The 17,920-nt window shown below is 43.1% G+C and overlaps 1 long non-coding RNA gene across 1 annotated transcript; it reads left to right on the top strand.

The window, feature by feature from the left end:
- Window positions 1-5,753: 5,753 nt before the first annotated feature.
- Window positions 5,754-6,687, top strand: LOC142109851 (uncharacterized). Its single transcript, XR_012680453.1, has 2 exons — window positions 5,754-5,822; window positions 6,296-6,687. It is a non-coding gene; the product is annotated as an uncharacterized LOC142109851 (long non-coding RNA).
- Window positions 6,688-17,920: the final 11,233 nt, after the last annotated feature.

The following is a 17,920-nucleotide window of genomic DNA, read 5'->3' as shown; positions in this document are numbered from 1 at the left end:
GGTTAGGGGTTATCGTTAGCGGTTGGGGTTAGAGTTAGGGTTAACCTTACCGTTAGAATCCGGGTCCGTGTATTGCCGCTTTAAAACTGAACACCTGACAGTCACGTTTTGAAGTTACGTCATTTTCAACAGTCGCAAACACATCGGGCCGTCAAATGACTGCATCTATGTAATGGTGAGTCGATGTATCTTTCATTTCGGAGTATGAGTCTTCGGATTTGCAACGTCGCTGTAATTACTGTCGGGGTAGTCAGTATCGTTATATTGTACTACACCCGTTTGGGTGACCCTATGTATGGATTAGAGGTGTGGCCAGTTTTGCTCTGAGTATCCAATTAGAAATGTTTGTGAGAATGGGATATATAATAGGGGAACCACGCCTTAATAAATATCCTGGGGAGCATTTGCGATTGGAATGGTGAAGTACTTGACATTTTTTCAACAATGAAAAGTGACCCAATAACCCGAAACACCATTTATTTTTAGTGTGATGGAATTTGTTTCATTCCTATCATGTAAGTAATATAGTAAGTATTCTGGGTTTTGGTTGTATTACGGTATTAAAAGTAAAAGAAGATACAGATATTATGTCTTCTGTACAATGAGAGAGCCAGAAGGATTAGAAATAAGACACTAATGAAAAGGTTTCTTAGTCTACAGCATGGAGTAAGTATGTGCGGAATGTATCACAAGGCAAACAGAGGTAACAAAACCTCACGGGCAACAACTTCTTTGTCCCATACAGTGAAAAAAAGTCTCTAAGGAATAATATTTAATGTTGCGCTAAAATGGTCCAGTTTAATCACAAAATTCTCTAAATCGCTGTGAAGGGGTTTAGTCAGTGATCCGCCTTGTGTGAGTCTAGAATGAAATCAGTTTCTGGATAAAGACATTTCTGCATTTTGGAGACTGTTTAAACAACAATTTCACTTTTAATAAATTATTTACAGAAGGTACTCACCCACCTCCAGTACTTTCAGGTATGTGTTTATCCAATGGGAACCCTTTCTTCTGCGGACCTCTAAACAGGCGTACCCAACCACAATCCAGTGGCAGGTGATCCGTGACGTAAAAAGGGAGTGAGGTGTCGGTAGGTCAGCTTTATGATACAAATGTACTTAAATCCTTCGAACAGTTGGTTGGGGAATTCTCTGTACCCAGAACAATGTTTTATTCTTACCTTCAGTTACGACACGCCCTAAACACACAATTTAAAGGGGAGACTTTGGTGTTTGGGGTGGATCCACTGAGGAAACAATTACAGGCCTTGGGTTATAGAGGTCTGATCTCTCGAATGTATTCATGTCTTCTGTATGAATCCACTGCAGATGATTTGGATGGTTTGAGGAATCAGTGGGAAATAGATATTGGCCCTTTATCAGACAAGGAGTGGGAAATGGTTACAGACAGTACTAAAGGTTATACTTCATCATTAAAATTTCAACAAATACAGGTGTTTATCTTACACAGGGCCTACTTTACCCCTATTAGATTGGCAAAATTTCGCCCGGATGCTACCCCTAACTGTCCAAAATGCAATTCGATCAATGCTAACTTTTGGCACCTTCTATGGGAGTGTTCATGTATACAAATCTTCTGGCGAAGGATCAGGAGATGTATTCAGGTTACTGGAATTGAAGTGTCTCTTAGTTCACCGGCCACTTGTCTCTTTGGGCTCCGATTGAAGGGGAAAGTTAATAAACTGACAAAAATGTACATTTCACAGTTATTGATGTTGGCTAAGGTCTGTATAGCGAGGCTGTGGTTGGCCCCGACGAGTCCCACGGTTAAAAATTGGAAGGCACTGGTCAATACCACCATAAGGCACGAGAGATTTGTTTATACTAGCAGACAGGCTCTGAAGGAATTTGAGAATATATGGTACAGATGGTTAGAGTCTCCATTCTATCCTATGTCATCTAGTACAGATGCTCTATCTACTTAAATGTATGGCTACCGCAGTTCTTATAATAAGTATCTGAGTCCATGTAATAAACCCTGCATGTGTAACATACTTATGTATAAGCATTTACGATGTATGATCCTGAATGAATATAGCACATTTATTATTATTATGCTTTAATGTAATCTTGTAAATTCCGTCATTTAATTCTGATATGTATGCGATTGTTTTTCTTTTCTTTTTGTTGTTTAGTATGTTTATATCTTAAAAAATTTCAATAAAAATACTGGATTTAAAAGAAAAAAAAAAAAAAGGGAGCGAGTATAGAATAATGTGCATTAGGCATTATGTATAAAAGCCATAACACCTACTTGGGTGGCAGGGTGGTAGAGTGGTTAACATTGTTGTCTTCTAATCCTGGGGTTGTGGAATTGATTCCAACCAGGGCACTGTCTATGTGGAGTTTATATGTGTTCCCGTATTTTAGTGGGTTTCCTCCGGGTGCTCTGGTTTCCACCCACACTCCAAATAACTTCAAGGTAGGTAAATTGACTCTTGTAAAAAATATATCCATGTGTGTTCAGGTGTATGGAACATAGAGCCAGTGGGGACTGTGACTGATGAAAAGCACTGCTTAATATGGTAGCACTATATAAACAAAGGCTAATAATTAATAAGTGACAGGTTCTCTTTAAAGCTTGTACACGATTTAGCAGCAGGTATTGGAAAGACTTTGTTGCTGCTGAACGAGGTGTCACAAGTTGCTAATATAAAGGTTCACTTACTTTTCCCAGCAATGACAACGGATGTTGTACCAATGCCTTCAATAAAGACATTAATTACAATATTTGAGTCGACTTTCTGTAATTTCAACGATTAAAAGGAAAATAAGCTCATGTTATTATGGTTATTGTCACAAGGTGGCGCTGTTTACAAAGCCAACGTGGGTGAAAGTTGTTGGAACAATTATTAGTCCAGTAAACAATTTAGACAAAGTAAAAAAAAGTGTCTTGAGATTTAGTTTCATTGTATTGTCTTTTGTGACCCAGTGGAGTGTAAAGGTATTCATGCAAGTCACAAAGCGCAGCATATTCACCTCCGCCATTGCTTGCACCTTTTTGATTTTACAGAGATATGCATGATTTTGGAGGTCAAGATAGAGACGTCTGTAGTGTGCAAAATTTAGCATCAGCTGATGGGAGGACCCAAGCAGATAAGGAAGCTTCATAGCTAAGTGTGGGCCATGTACTGTAGCATGTAATAGTATCAATGTACAAATGTAGCACACATGCATAATATTGAAATTCTCTGCAATTATTATTATTATTATTATTATTATCATTTATTTGTTAGGCGCCACAAGGTTTCCGCAGCGCCAATACATGTCTCTGCCACCAGATGGCACTTGACTTGTACTATGCATGCCAATAAATAAAAGGTGCAAGTTATAAGAACTGAAGGCTTAATTAAGCAAGAAGGATAATAAAAGCCAGAGCCGTAACAAGGGCGATGTGGGCAGGGCGCAAGGCCTAGTGGTGGTGCAACACCCGCCCGGCCGTTTCATCCCCAATTAAGTGGAAGGTGGAGAGAGGGCTGGTGAGAGGGCTAGAGAGAGGTCTCGAGAGAGGGCTGGAGAGAGGTCTGGAGAGAGGGCTGGTGAGAGGGCTGGTGAGAGGGCTGGAGAGAGGGCTGTGAGAGGGCTGGTGAGAGGCCTGGAAAGAGGGCTGTGAGAGGGCTGGAGAGGTCTAGAGAGAGGGCTGGAGAGAGGTCTGGTGAAAAGGCTGGTGAGAGGTCTGGTGAGAGGGCTGGAGATAGGGCTGGTGAGAGGGCTGGAGAGAGGGCTGGTGAGAGGGCTGGTGTGAATGGGGGGGTCTGGTGGGAAGGAGTGAGTTATCTGGTGAGAAGGGTGTCTGGTGGGTAGGGTTTCTGGAGTGAAGGAGTGAGGGGTCTGATGAGCAAGGTGTCTGGAGAGGAGTGAGGGATCTGGTGAGGAGGGTGTCTGGAGTGAAAGGGGGGGTCTGATGAGGAGGGTGTCTGGAGTGAAGGAGTGAGGGGTCTGGTGAGGAGGGTGTCTGGAGAGGAGTGAGGTGTCTGGTGAGGAGGGTGTCTGGAGAGAAGGAGTGAGGGGTCTGGTGAAGAGGGTGTCTGGAGAGGAGGGTGTCTGGAGTGAAAGGGGGGTCTGATGAGGAGGGTGTCTGGAGTGAAGGAGTGAGGGGTCTGGTGAGGAGGGTGTCTGGAGAGGAGTGAGGTGTCTGGTGAGGAGGGTGTCTGGAGAGGAGTGAGGGGTCTGGTGAGGAGGGTGTCTGGAGAGAAGGAGAGAGGGGTCTAGTGAGGAGGGTGTCTGGTGAGGAGTGTGTCTGGAGTGAAGGAGTGAGGGGTCTGGTGAGGAGGGTGTCTGGAGAGGAGTGAGGTGTCTGGTGAGGAGGGTGTCTGGAGAGGAGTGAGGGGTCTGGTGAGGAGGGTGTCTGGAGAGGAGTGAGGTGTCTGGTGAGGAGGGTGTCTGGAGAGGAGTGAGGGGTCTGGTGAGGAGGGTGTCTGGAGAGAAGGAGTGAGGGGTCTAGTGAGGAGGGTGTCTGGTGAGGAGTGAGGGATCTGGTGAGGAGGGTGTCTGGAGTGAATGGGGGGGTCTGTAGAGGAGGAGTGATGGGTCTGGTGAGAAGGGATATTGGGGCTGGTGGGGGAAATAGGCATTTGTATTAAATGGAAATGTTAATAATTTTATGTTGGGGCTGGTGACAGTCTGTTTGTTAAATATGAAGGCTTTTAATTTAATGTTGGGTATGGGGAGGAATAATTTGATTTATTAAATGGGGATGTTATTAATTTAAGGGTGGGAGCTGGTGAGGGGTGAAGTAGGTCTATTAATTAGATGGGAATGCTTCTAATTTAATGTATGGGCTGATGCTTGGGGTATGTCTGTGTATTAAATGGGAAAGTTATTAATTTAATGTCGGGACTGGGAGAGGCTTATTTATGAAACGTGGGTGCTGTTAATTTGATGTTGGGGCTATATGGAGGGAAATAGACATTTACTGTAAATGCCATTAATTAGATCCTGGAGCTGATTAGGTGGAAGGAGGCCTGTTTTTAACCAGAAAAAGCTACTGATTTAAAGTCTGTCTGTTTGTGGGGAGGGAGACCTAGATTCTTCACTCACTGCTCAACTTTCCAGGAGGTAGTAACAATCTCTTTATAAATTTGCCCCCAATATTCCAGGATCCGTTTAAGAAGCAACGGAGCATACGACACCAGCAAACAGAAGACACCGGTGATGCTTAACATCTACTCCCATAAAGGTACGTTGTGGGGAAGAGGGGGGCACCAGTGTTCTGTTTTGCCCAGGGCACTAAAATATCTAGTTACAGCTCTGATAAAAGCTGTAGGCTGTGTCACTAGGCTTTGATTAGTCCTCTGGGGTCAAAAGTTTAACTGGGGCGGAGAGAAAATCACTCTCTGGAGTTCCTGGTGTTGAGGATGACAGTAGATGTACCTGTGGTCAGAGGCAGGATGCTCAGGAACGATGTACAATACCCACAGTTGCCAATTCCACTTATAACAAGCGGAATTGGGCTTGTTTTTTTTACCAGTTTGCGGGTTTGATTTGCTCATCGTGAGTTGCGGGTTTTTGGGCTTTACAATACACGTAGGTCAGAACCTTCATTTTACTTCCTTCCCGGCTATTTCCTCCCTTCCACTGCATCCTCCTTCCTGAAAGGACACTTCGTATGTCAATCACGCCAACACCCGCCCGCCCCCTAATGGCTGAAAGTCATTTGTAATCATGTAAGAAGAGATGGGCTGGACCATATACTAAGACGGATTTCGATTGGCTGCTGTGTTGTCAGTTCACCAGGAAGACGCATCTGCAACAACCTGCTGAAATAAGATCTGCGTCTGTACGATCGCTGCACTTATAGAGGTAACACTGCTATATAACACCCTCCCGTCCCATTCAGTAGCTGCTCATGTCAGATGACTGCTTTCAGAGCCCTATCTTATACTTATTATATATACATATCATGGGGCTGTGTGGTATAAACATACCAGTGTCCTTGCATACATTATACTCAGTTCACCTATGTTGTGGATCTTGCCTTTTTTACTTGCCAGGGCGATGCTGTGGTGTAATTATGGTTAATAAGAAACTGTGTGTATTTGGGGATGATTATTGAACCTGCAGCCACGTCAGTTTCCCCCATTTCAAAAGGATAATTTACTGCATTTGCTTCTTCTTTTGCCATATCAGTGTAGAAATATGTCCTCTTGTGTTTATAAAGGTTTACTAAATGGAGATTGAGTGTAGAAATTATTGTTATAGAAAATGACGGTCCCTTGTAAATTGTTTTTTTTGGGGGCTTTTAAGGATTTTTTTGGGCTTGTTTTTCATTTCAGAGTTGCCAACCCTGACAGTACCTGGTATTCATGGACGTGACGGTGGAAATAATGGATGGAGAGTTGCCGGAAAAACAGTGCAGTCGACGCCCAGTGGTCGGGCGCACAGTACAGATGCGGGCACACTGAGCCTGGCTCTCTTAGAGCAGTCAGTTATAGTTTGGTTCAAGTACCACCCCGGTGGGTAGACTCGTGGGTGTGTTCCTTTAACCCAGAGGGGTTGCGGTTTCAGTAGTGTCCTGGAGGTAGATATGTGCTCCTGGGATGAGAGTCCCCATTTTTTGCCGGTTGTCCCTGGGTTGATGCTGGGACTTCCTGGTTGCCTGGTGGAAGTCGCACTCACTGCTCCTTCGCCACCACCATATTTGAATAAAGTTATTTAATTTGCCACACTCAGGTCTTGAGTCAGTTATTCTAAGTAGTTAAAGGTATAGAAGAGGTTAAGTGAAGTAAGAGATATCAGCCATTAAGCATTTTATGAATCACATATCTATGTTCCCGTCTCAACTTTAGATTGGGTCATACTGGGAGTGGTCCCAGTAAATTGATCGGGGGGGGAATAAAAACAAATGACGAAAGGCAGATGCGAGATGACTATCATCAAGATACAGTGGGACTTCCCTTCACCTAGAGACAGTCACAAGCGGAGCACTTTGATCAGTTTGCAGAGTTCATTCTTAGTGATCAGGTGAGGTTTTTTTATTGGCATTTTTCAGGGGTTCGTCTTCCCAAATTTGGACTATGTTGGACCAAGAAATATACTATTTTATACTTACTATAGCAAGGAACAAGGGCATTGAAAGGTATGTAAAGTTATCTCTCATCTCGACACCTCCGTTCTGCACACGATTTGCGTCTCTCCTCCACTCTCATCACATCCTCCCATTCTCGGTTACAGGACTTTTTCCGGGCTGCACCCACTTTGTGGAATTCCCTCCCACGCACAGTAAGACTTTCCTCTAGTCTTCAAACCTTCAAGTGTTCTCTGTAAACCCACCTCCTCAGACAAGCTTATAATATTCCTCAACCACCATCTTAATCTCCCTAGGTTACCCTATCACCACCCTCTACACAGCTAACACAAGACAACAACCCTCTGACCTACATTGCCACACACACAGCCCACTCGGTACTTTTACCTTTGCGTTCTAGCTGGTCCATTCTGCAAGATGATGTAGCACATGCCCTTGTGTTTCTAACTCCCATTGTCCTATAGATTGTAAGCTTGCGAGCAGGGTTCTCTTACCTCTCTGTCTGTCTGTATTACCCAGTATTGTCTTATTAATGTTTGTTCCCAATTGTAAAGCGCTACGGAATTTGCTGGCGCTATATAAATAAATGATGATGATGATGTGTATATTTTTCTTACTCTCTAGGTATAATAAACAGGTATCTGACCATTATACTAGTTCCACTAAAATTTCAAAGCTGTCTCTCCAGGGGTCCCGATTTTGTTAAATACCCCAGGAACCACATGGGCGTTTGGATGAGCATTTGGGCTTTTCACTACAGTGTTGGAAGCCTCTGGAGGAGGGGGGAAGGGGGACAGTTGCTTATAGCCATTCTTCTACCCATAAAGGCACCAACTGTGATCTCCCTGGTATCGCAGAAAGCAGCCCAATCAATTAGTGATGGGGCCGGTTGACTATTTGTGCATTTTTTTATTTTTTATTTTATTGCACAGTGCACTGTGTATGGAAAGTGTTCTGTCTCATTAGAAGTATAAGACCAGACCTGCTGCGCTGGTACAAGGGCAAATGGTCAGGTTCCCCTCTGCAAGTCAAGGAACGACCCCCACAAATACACCCTTTCCTCTCCTTCTCATGACGGCACACAACCATTTGCACAAAAAAGTTGATGTTTGCCCGCGCTAAGAGAGCTGGCGGAGACCGAGTCTGGTCCTATACTTTTAATGAGACAAAGTGGTTACATATCAGAGTGAAAGAGTGAGCGCCAAAAGCAAGTTTGCTGTAGCCAATTAATTCATTTGTAAAACCTGTTTCGCAGTATTAATTAGCGTGCCTCATTCTTGTAATGGACTCTTTTATCTGGAGCCCAATGACTCCAGATTGTGTCTTGCAAACTACTGCTCTTGGATCAATAGTGCAATTATATTCTTCATCCCACAGCATGCTGCCATGTCTAGTGCATCTGTTACTGTTTGCAATGGTTAACTGAAGTGCAGAACATTCCCTCTTTCCACTGATCCATTGGTAGAAACATACTGATATATTTTACAAACTATACTTAATAACACGTAATTGTTACAAAATTTAATTTACGTTGTCCCCTTACCTCCTGAACAGTATTGTGCAATAGGCAGTGAATAACGGAAAAGAGACAGACTATAAATCCTTACTATATTCTGCCCCTCATTTGCCCTTGTACTAAATAGGAGCTGTTACCCACCTAACCTGAAGCTGGTGCCCCAAAGGTGCCAGCGACAATAAGTACACACATAATATATATAGGGAGTGTTCATGAGTGCACAATAAACTTACCAGAAGCATAGGCAAACCGAGAGGAGGGGGGGGGGTTTCCTAGTGCCTGGAAACCCCCCTCCCCTAAGCCTGGGGCATTGTATAATAGAGGTGGCTGGACCCTGCTCCCGCTTCACACAGCTCTGCTTGTAAAGGGAGAGCTGCGTGCACCTAACAGTAGTGCATGGAGCATTGTCCATGTATATTATTGGGATAGAAAGAGCTGGAGAGCAGCCAAGCACTGTCTAATATTATAGCCACGCCCCCATGCATGCTGGTCACGCCCACTGGTGGCGTGGTGTGGAAACCCCCCTCTACAAATCCTGCATTTGCCCCGAGATACGTACTGTTAGGATAAAAACATCAGATAATTGAAGCTCCAGTAGACACACTGGGCCTGATTCATTAAGGCGTGCATACTGGGTGCAATGTGCGTTTGTTTTAAAATGCACATAAATCAGGTATACGTATGCTTGAATTCAACAAGGAGCGCATGTGACGATACCTGCGGTGATGACTACTGGAGAGGACACTGCAGGATACGTACATGTGGAATATAAAGTCACAAGAGAGCGCACAAAACATTAACAAAACTATTCAACTAATGTTCTATGTATATATAATAAGATAGTTATTAATGATAAAATACTAAAATATAAATAAAGGTTTTTTTTCTATTGGGTTTTTTCCCATAACATACATTTATTAGGATGTTCTTAATGTCTATTCTACATAAAATACATTTTTAAAGTTGCTTCTAATTGCAAACACGTTTTCTCGCATGCATACACAGCCGTTATCACTAGTAATCGGTACTTAGACTAGCCCTGTAGCTGGAGCAAGAGATACGGCTGAGAAACAAGTCATTTTCAGATGCCCAGAGCGTGAATCGGACGTTGCTGCGTGCACTCGCGATAGGCACGCCCTTACTGTACATTGACTACGGCTATCATCATCATTTATTTATTTATATAGCGCCACTAATTCCGCAGCGTCGTGCATCCTTTCCCCGCCCGTTCCTTCCCAGAAATCGTAGGCTGTAGTTAGTGTCGTTACTGCGCTCTGTGGCGTATGAGCCGGTTTTGTGCGCATGCGCAGAGCGATTTTGCAGATTGCACGCACAACATCGCCATTTACGTCCCTTAATCAATCAGGCCCTCCATCTGATGAAAACTAGTTGACATTTTCAGAATATATATAGACAGTGGAATAGATTGCACAATACCTCAGAGGAGCTGTAGTAAGGTCGGCCATGTCCTGTCGCGTTTAGTTACTGTGACTTTATCAGAGTGGTCCACGAACCAGTTTGAACCTTATTTGCAGCCAGTTCAAGAAATTCTACTCACATGGTACATGCACTGCAGAATTTATACGTAAGTGCTGCCATCTGGTGGCAATACACTGACATTTCTTCTAATCTATGTGCTGTAAAAAAAAAAAAAGATGTTTCCAGTGATTTAAGTGCTTTCCACGAATACTTCTTTTTGGCCGCGCAGCCAGCATTGGAGTGCACAGGACTGTGGAAAGTGAAGCAAACAAATTTTTCATTCTCTTATCAGCTCCAATTCTCACATACATACTAGAAATAATATCTGTGTAGGTCTAACCTATTGTGTGGTCATAAGAAAAGGAGAGAGGAATCTACAGACAGTTAAATTTCTTTCAATGAGAATCTGTAGAAACCCAATTTAAATGAATGGGCCATTGAAATGATTTAAGCTCCACATCATGGTTAATTTTTGTTTTTTCACATCAATAGAGATTCAAATAGTTTTTATTGATCTGGGATCAATAGAAACTGGGAGTCCCAGGTACTCCGCCTCCAAAAATCACAAGCGGCCGTTGTTGAAAACCGCTTGTGATTGGCTGGTGGAGAACTAAAGTCCTGGGTCTGTGTAGGGTGCAGTTACATAACTTTTTCAGTTTTTTTTATTTCCCCCCTTTGAACTGTTATGGTACAAGAAATATTTTTTTTTTCATTTTCCCATTGGAATTCCTGTGGATCAAGAAAGAAGAAAATAATATTTATTTGGTGTTTTAATTAAATACATTTTATTTATGTCTGTGCTGTGCTGACCAGTCTGGGGCTGGTTTCAATATAACAGGGACCTCATGCTTGTGGTTTCCCAGTTTTAGTGGGATCCAGCCTTCCTATTCATTTCAATGGCCCATTCCAGCTTGTAGAAACCCCATTGAAATGAATGGGCAATTGACATGTATAGGAAAAGCATTGTACATGCATAAACGGTTTTGTTTTTTTGTTTATATCTCATTAATTTCATTGTATTGAAAGCAAAATTGACGGAATTCAGTGAGGGTTTTTTGTCTGTTTCCATTGCAATTCACTAAATCACTGTTCCCTCTGTTCTATACTTTACAGCGCAGAAATGGTGGAATTCTGTAATTTTGCCATGTTTGGCAGGTTATTTTTGAGAGATTTCTCATAAATGGCAAATTGTATGGCAGTTTTCCTTTAATAGATTCAGAGATTTGAAATCACCATATAAATCAGCAAACAATAATAATAAAAATTGACATTGCAATTTCTCCAAATCTCTTGTTACACTACCCCTATCCCCTCCCCGTGGAAAGTTTATCAAGATAAAGAATGGGTTATTATACAGGACCAATGTTTGTAGAAGATTGGATCGAAATCCTCGTTTCAGAATTGTTCAGCTGGATTAAGAACATAATTACTGCAGAGGAAATGAGCACAAAGGTCACTGTAACCCATTGCGAATAATTCTTCTAACAGTCACTTTACAAAATATGACAAATTCTGGTTACTAAGGGTTACAGCACCTTTGATTTGTAAAAACTCTCTTCAAGTCCATCCAACAAGCCATGTTTAAGATCGTCTTCAGACCCGCACTCTGTCAGAATTTGTTACCACTATGTTTCAGGCAGAATGGGAGGTGAGAAGTACACACTGAAATCTGCGCACCATCCAGACCATCGCTGCCGGTACCTGCAACCCTTCTGCCGACCATAACAAAACATCAGATAGTTAGGATTTTCCAGCGTTAAGGGCTGTCCCACAGGTCACACTACCACTGATCAGGATGGACGTGCCGGATCCAGGATCATTTGTCCTAAAATATACTTGCATCCTAACATGCGTGGTAACCTCTGGCCCAGTCAATTAGATTCATTCAACTACGCATAATTAAGGAAATCCTAAAAACATGACTTGTAGAGGGCTAGAGGCGTCACTCAGATACGTATCGTGTTAGATATTACTGATGCCGCGTGTGAAATTGCTCTGAAAATTGTGCAGACATCACAATTGTTGGTCTGCTGTTCAGACAAGATGCAGTATAAATAGATTATAACAGCTTTATCTGTGATTTAGTGTCACATAGAAACATAGAATTTGATGGCAGATAAGAACCGCTTGGCCCATCTAGTCTGCCCATTTTTTGACCTATGGTAACCTCAAACCCTATTTGATCCTTAGTTCTTTCCAATGATATTCTTATGTCTATGCCAAGCATGTTTAAATTGCTCTACTGTATTAGCTTCTACCACCTCTGATGGGAGGCTATTCCACTTACTAACCTGTCTGTGAAGTAGTTTTTCCTCACATTTCCTCTGAACCTACTTCCCCCCAGTGTCAGTACATGTCCTCGTGTTCTAATACTTCTCTTCCCCCCAGTGTCAGTGCATGTCCTCGTGTTCTAATACTTCTCTTCCCCCCAGTGCCAGTACATGTCCTCGTGTTCTAATACTTCTCTTCCCTCCAGTGTCAGTACATGTCCTCGTGTTCTAATACTTCTTTTCCCCCCAGTGTCAGTACATGTCCTCGTGTTCTAATACTTCTCTTCCCCCCAGTGTCAGTACATGTCCTCGTGTTCTAATACTTCTCTTCCCCCCAGTGTCAGTGCATGTCCTCGTGTTCTAATACTTCTCTTCCCCCCAGTGTCAGTACATGTCCTCGTGTTCTAATACTTCTCTTCCCTCCAGTGTCAGTACATGTCCTCATGTTCTAATACTTCTCTTCCCCCCAGTGTCAGTACATGTCCTCGTGTTCTAATACTTCTCTCCCTCCAGTGTCAGTACATGTCCTCGTGTTCTAATACTTCTCTTCCCCCCAGTGTCAGTGCATGTCCTCGTGTTCTAATACTTATCTTCCCCCCAGTGTCAGTACATGTCCTTGTGTTCTAATACTTCTCTTCCCCCCCAGTGTCAGTACATGTCCTCGTGTTCTAATACTTCTCTTCCCCCCAGTGTCAGTACATGTCCTCGTGTTCTAATACTTCTCTTCCCCCCCAGTGTCAGTACATGTCCTCGTGTTCTAATACTTCTCTTCCCCCCAGTGTCAGTACATGTCCTCGTGTTCTAATACTTCTCTTCCCTCCAGTGTCAGTACATGTCCTCGTGTTCTAATACTTCTCTTCCCCCCCAGTGTCAGTACATGTCCTCGTGTTATAATACTTCTCTTCCCCCCAGTGTCAGTGCATGTCCTCGTGTTCTAATACTTCTCTTCCCTCCAGTGTCAGTGCATGTCCTTGTGTTCTAATACTTCTCTTCCCCCCAGTGTCAGTACATGTCCTTGTGTTCTAATACTTCTCTTCCCCCCAGTGTCAGTGCATGTCCTCGTGTTCTAATACTTCTCTTCCCTCCAGTGTCAGTACATGTCCTTGTGTTCTAATACTTCTCTTCCCCCCAGTGTCAGTACATGTCCTCTTGTTCTAATACTTCTCTTCCCCCCAGTGTCAGTACATGTCCTCGTGTTCTAATACTTCTCTTCCCGCCAGTGTCAGTACATGTCCTTGTGTTCTAATACTTCTCTTCCCGCCAGTGTCAGTGCATGTCCTCGTGTTCTAATACTTCTCTTCCTCCCCAGTGTCAGTACATGTCCTCGTGTTCTAATACTTCTCTTCCCCCCAGTGTCAGTACATGTCCTCGTGTTCTAATACTTCTCTTCCTGTGTAGAATGTTTCCCTCCTGCACCTTGTTATAACTCTTGATATATTTGAAAGTGTCTATCATGTCCCCTGTTCCCTTCTCTGCTCCAAACTATACATATTAAGATCTTTTAGTCTTTCCGGGTAAGTTTTGTACTGTAGACCATGCACCATTATAGTTGTCCTTCTTTGTACAGTCTCTAATGTATTTATATCCTTCTGGAGATATGGCCTCCAGAACTGAACACAGTATTCTAGATGAGGCCGTACCTATGACCTATACAGTGGTATTATTACTTCTTTCTTTCTGCTACTGATTCCTCTCCCTATACAACCAAGCATCTGACTTGCCTTCCTCATTGCTTTGTTACATTACTTACCTGCCTTTGTCACCTGGAATAGTGACTCTTATATCCATTTCCTCCTCAGTAGTTTTTGAGACCCAAGTGCATGATTTTGCCTTTTTTTGCATTAAACTGTAATTGCCATGTTCCTGATCATTCCTCTAGTCTACCCAGATCAACAATTACTTGTGTGTCTACTCTCTTGCATATCTTTGTGTCATCTGCAAAAAGAAATTTTTTCCCTTAAATACCATTTGCAATGTCCTCAATAAAGATAATAAAAAGCACTGGTCCAAGTACAGATCCCTGGGGTACTCCAGTGAATGTTCTCCATTTACTACAACTCTCTGTTTTCTGTCCTACGACCAAGATCTTATCTATTCAACCATCTAAGGCTAGGTAGGTACACACTGCAGGTTTTTCAGCCAATCACCCAATAAACGACCTCTCTGCCACGTATCGCGATAGTGTGTATAGTAACACAATGAACGACAGTTGTCCCAAAGTGTTGATTGTCATTTAATTTGGTTGATCATGCTGTTTATTAATCTCGTTCCATTCAGCTTCCCATGATGCATTGTGTCTGCACTCACGATCACCATCTCCATAAAGATTACAGAGTCATGATCTTTTCAGCCGATGCCGGCAATGAAAATGTAGAGAGTGCTGTAGATAAAATAGTTTGTTAGTTCGTTCTGAGACTGAATATTTAGTTTCAGAGTAACAGAAACTAACGAAATTTGTAATGATGTGGATAGCTATAACAATGGTTTTAATCAATGTGACAGGAATGAATGAGTGAATGAATGAATGAATGCACACTGTGCTGTCATTCTCTAGACCTGATGAAGAGCACAGATCTGAAGGTAAATTGTGTGTAGTGTGAATGCAGGAATCATTGTAGATAACAGATTGGTGGGGAAATTCTCCAGTGTGTACCTAGCTTTAGAAACTAATCCCAAGCCTCCAAGTTTATTTAACAGTCTGCAATGTGGGATAGTTCCAGTCCTCAGGAATTACTCCTGTAGATAGTGACTGATTGAATAATTCTGTTAATGGTGTTACCAGCACCCCTTTAAGCTCTTTTTGGTATCCTTAGATGTATCCCATCTGGCCCAATTGATTGATCCACTTTCAGTTTTGAGAGCTCTGTAAATGTACTTGTATCTACCTCATTTTTATGAATATACTGCAAGTTAATAGTGGTCCTTCCCCGCTCTTTCTGTAGTGAACACTGAACAGAAACAATTATTAAGATGATCTGCTATTACCTTGTCTCCATCAACAAGACTCTCACTCTCTGCCGTTAGTCTTATTATTCCTCCTTTTGTTTTTCTCCTTTCACATATATACCTAAAAATATGTTTTGCCCCTTTACCTACTGACTGGGCCATTTTCTCTTCAGCTGGTGCCTTTGCACATCTGATTTGTCTTCATTATTCTGATTCTGCTTATATTTCCTAAAGGCCATCTGTGGTTTGTACAGTCGCTCGATTGAACAGCAAATCAATGATTCCGGTGTCTGTATGATATTCTGCATTCCACCTGGAACAAGGCGTGAACAAATTGACAAAACAATGATTCTGTGATCGGTCTGAATGAGTCCTAACTCTTTATTCAAATAAATTATTCCAGGGGATGCAGAAGAAGGTCTACAGTATTCAGTATGTCCCGATACCATGCATGCTGTTAGAATATAGAAAATAAATTAAATTATTTTTGCAGCACTAAAGATAAATGTGTCCAGCTGATGGATGTAAATCCATCAGGTGGACACCTTCTGGCTCTCCTGTTGGTGGAGCTAGAACTTGTAATTCAACAGTCTCTAGAGGTTTTTGGATAATAGGAAGTAACCTGTTCTAGAATGTTATTATATCTCTACGACTTTCTGACCTAAAGCAATGTTTTGTTAAGTCCGCATATTATGAACGCTGCTCCCTCACACCATAGCGATTAGGCTGTCAAAATGCCACATGTGGTGCTTGGACAGCAAAATCACTATGATGTCACCAGGGCTGGATTGGTATTCCCCGGTGGGCCCCAATGCCTGATGTCTCTGCTCTCTTCGTTAGTGGGGCGAAGCAAGGTTCTGGAAAAAAAACAACTTACCTGATTGCAGCGCCGACGCCCCTCCTCCCTGCTTCGTTCAAACTGAATGTCAGGCGTGACGTCATCACGCCCGACATTCATTGAGGAGCGGCGCAGAGAGGAGCCAGCAAGCAAGAAGACAGAAGACAAGAAGAGAAGAAAATAGAAGAAAGAAGCCAATAGGAAGGTAAGTAAAGAAACAGAGACATGGGGGGGGGGGCAGGATGGCACAGAGTGATGAAGGGGGGGGCAGGATGGCACAGAGTGATAATGGGGGGGAAGCAGGATGGCACAGAGTGATGATGGGGGGGAAGCAGGATGGCACAGAGTGATGAAGGAGGGGAAGCAGGATGGCACAGAGTGAGGGAGGGATGAGCAGGATGGCACAGAGTGAGGAAGGGGGAAAACAGCATGGCACAGAGTGAGAAAGGGGAGAGAAGCAGCATGGCACAGACTGATGAAGGAGGGGTAGCAGGATGCACAGAGTGATGAAGGAGGAACGCAGGATGGCACAGATGATGAAGGGGGTAGCAGGGTGGCACAGAGTGATGAAGGGGGGCAGGATGGCACAGAGTGATGAAGGGGGTCAGGATGACACAGAGTGATGAAGGGGGGCAAGATGGCCCAGGATGGCACAGAGTGAGGAGAGGGAGAGCAAAAGCAGCATGGAGGGCACAGTGTGATGGGGCACAGCATGATGATGAAGGGGCACAGTAATGTGTGTGTGATGGCACAGGTAGCTTGTGGCAATGTAGTATGTGTGTGAAGTAGGTGGTGGTTAAATAATGGGTGCTATTTTGTTTGTGGGGTGATGGTGGAGAAATTAAATTTATAGTGGGGACTATTAATTAAAGGTGGGGTGGTTCGGGGGCTATTAATTAAATGTGGAGCTGGGTTTGGAGAGCATGAGGTATATTTATTAAATGTGAATATGAAATATTTAATGGCAGTGATGGTTGTGGGAAATATGTATATTTATTATACGTAAATGCTATTAATTGATTGCTGGGGCTGTTTGGAGGGAGGTAAATAGGTTTATTTATTAAATGGGAATAATATTATTTCAATGTTGGAGCTGGAGGAAGGCCTAAGTATTAATCATGGGTGCTATTGTTTTAACACCTGGACTGGTTGGAATTTTCTAAATGTACCCATTTGTTTTTCAAAATAGGGCCCCCAACATTCCAGGACCCAGACAAGCCGCAACTAAAGAAACCAGCAGCCAGAGGTGGTGAAAGTGACAAGAACAGGTAGGACAGACTGTCAAATGTTCTGATTCTAGTGGAACAATCCCGATTTTTAGTGACTTTAGTAATCTATAGCCTGATTCATCAAGGTATGCAAACGCATACGCATCTGCTAAACGGGACTTGAGCTACGTAAAACACCACATACGCAGCGCAAACAGAGCAGATACGGCCCTCAAAGTCAACTCAATCTCAAACTCCAACGCAAATATAACGGTTTACGTCACTCAAAGTATGAAACACAGATGCGTATGCGTTTGCGTACCTTGATGAATCAGGCCCCTAAGGGCCAGGCCAAGACTGTGTATTCTTTATATACACACTGCATTCTTTATATACTACACTATGGTGCTAGCTGTCCTTCGTGGGCTGACCACACCCCCTCTAGTGGTTTGAATACGCCTCTCTAGTGGCTGACCACACCCCCTCTAGTGGTTTGATTACGCCTCTCTAGTGGCTGGCCACACCCCTTCTGGTGGGCCTCTACCATTGTATTCCCCCTGTGGGCCCTTCATGCCCAGTCCGACACTGGATGTCACCAGGTTTAGCGTTCCCTACT

This window comes from Mixophyes fleayi, chromosome 1 (assembly GCF_038048845.1).
Source record: "Mixophyes fleayi isolate aMixFle1 chromosome 1, aMixFle1.hap1, whole genome shotgun sequence".
Classification (NCBI taxonomy): Eukaryota; Metazoa; Chordata; class Amphibia; order Anura; family Limnodynastidae; genus Mixophyes; species Mixophyes fleayi.
Note: the sequence above shows the minus strand (reverse complement) of the source record. Positions and strands in the feature narration are given on the sequence as shown.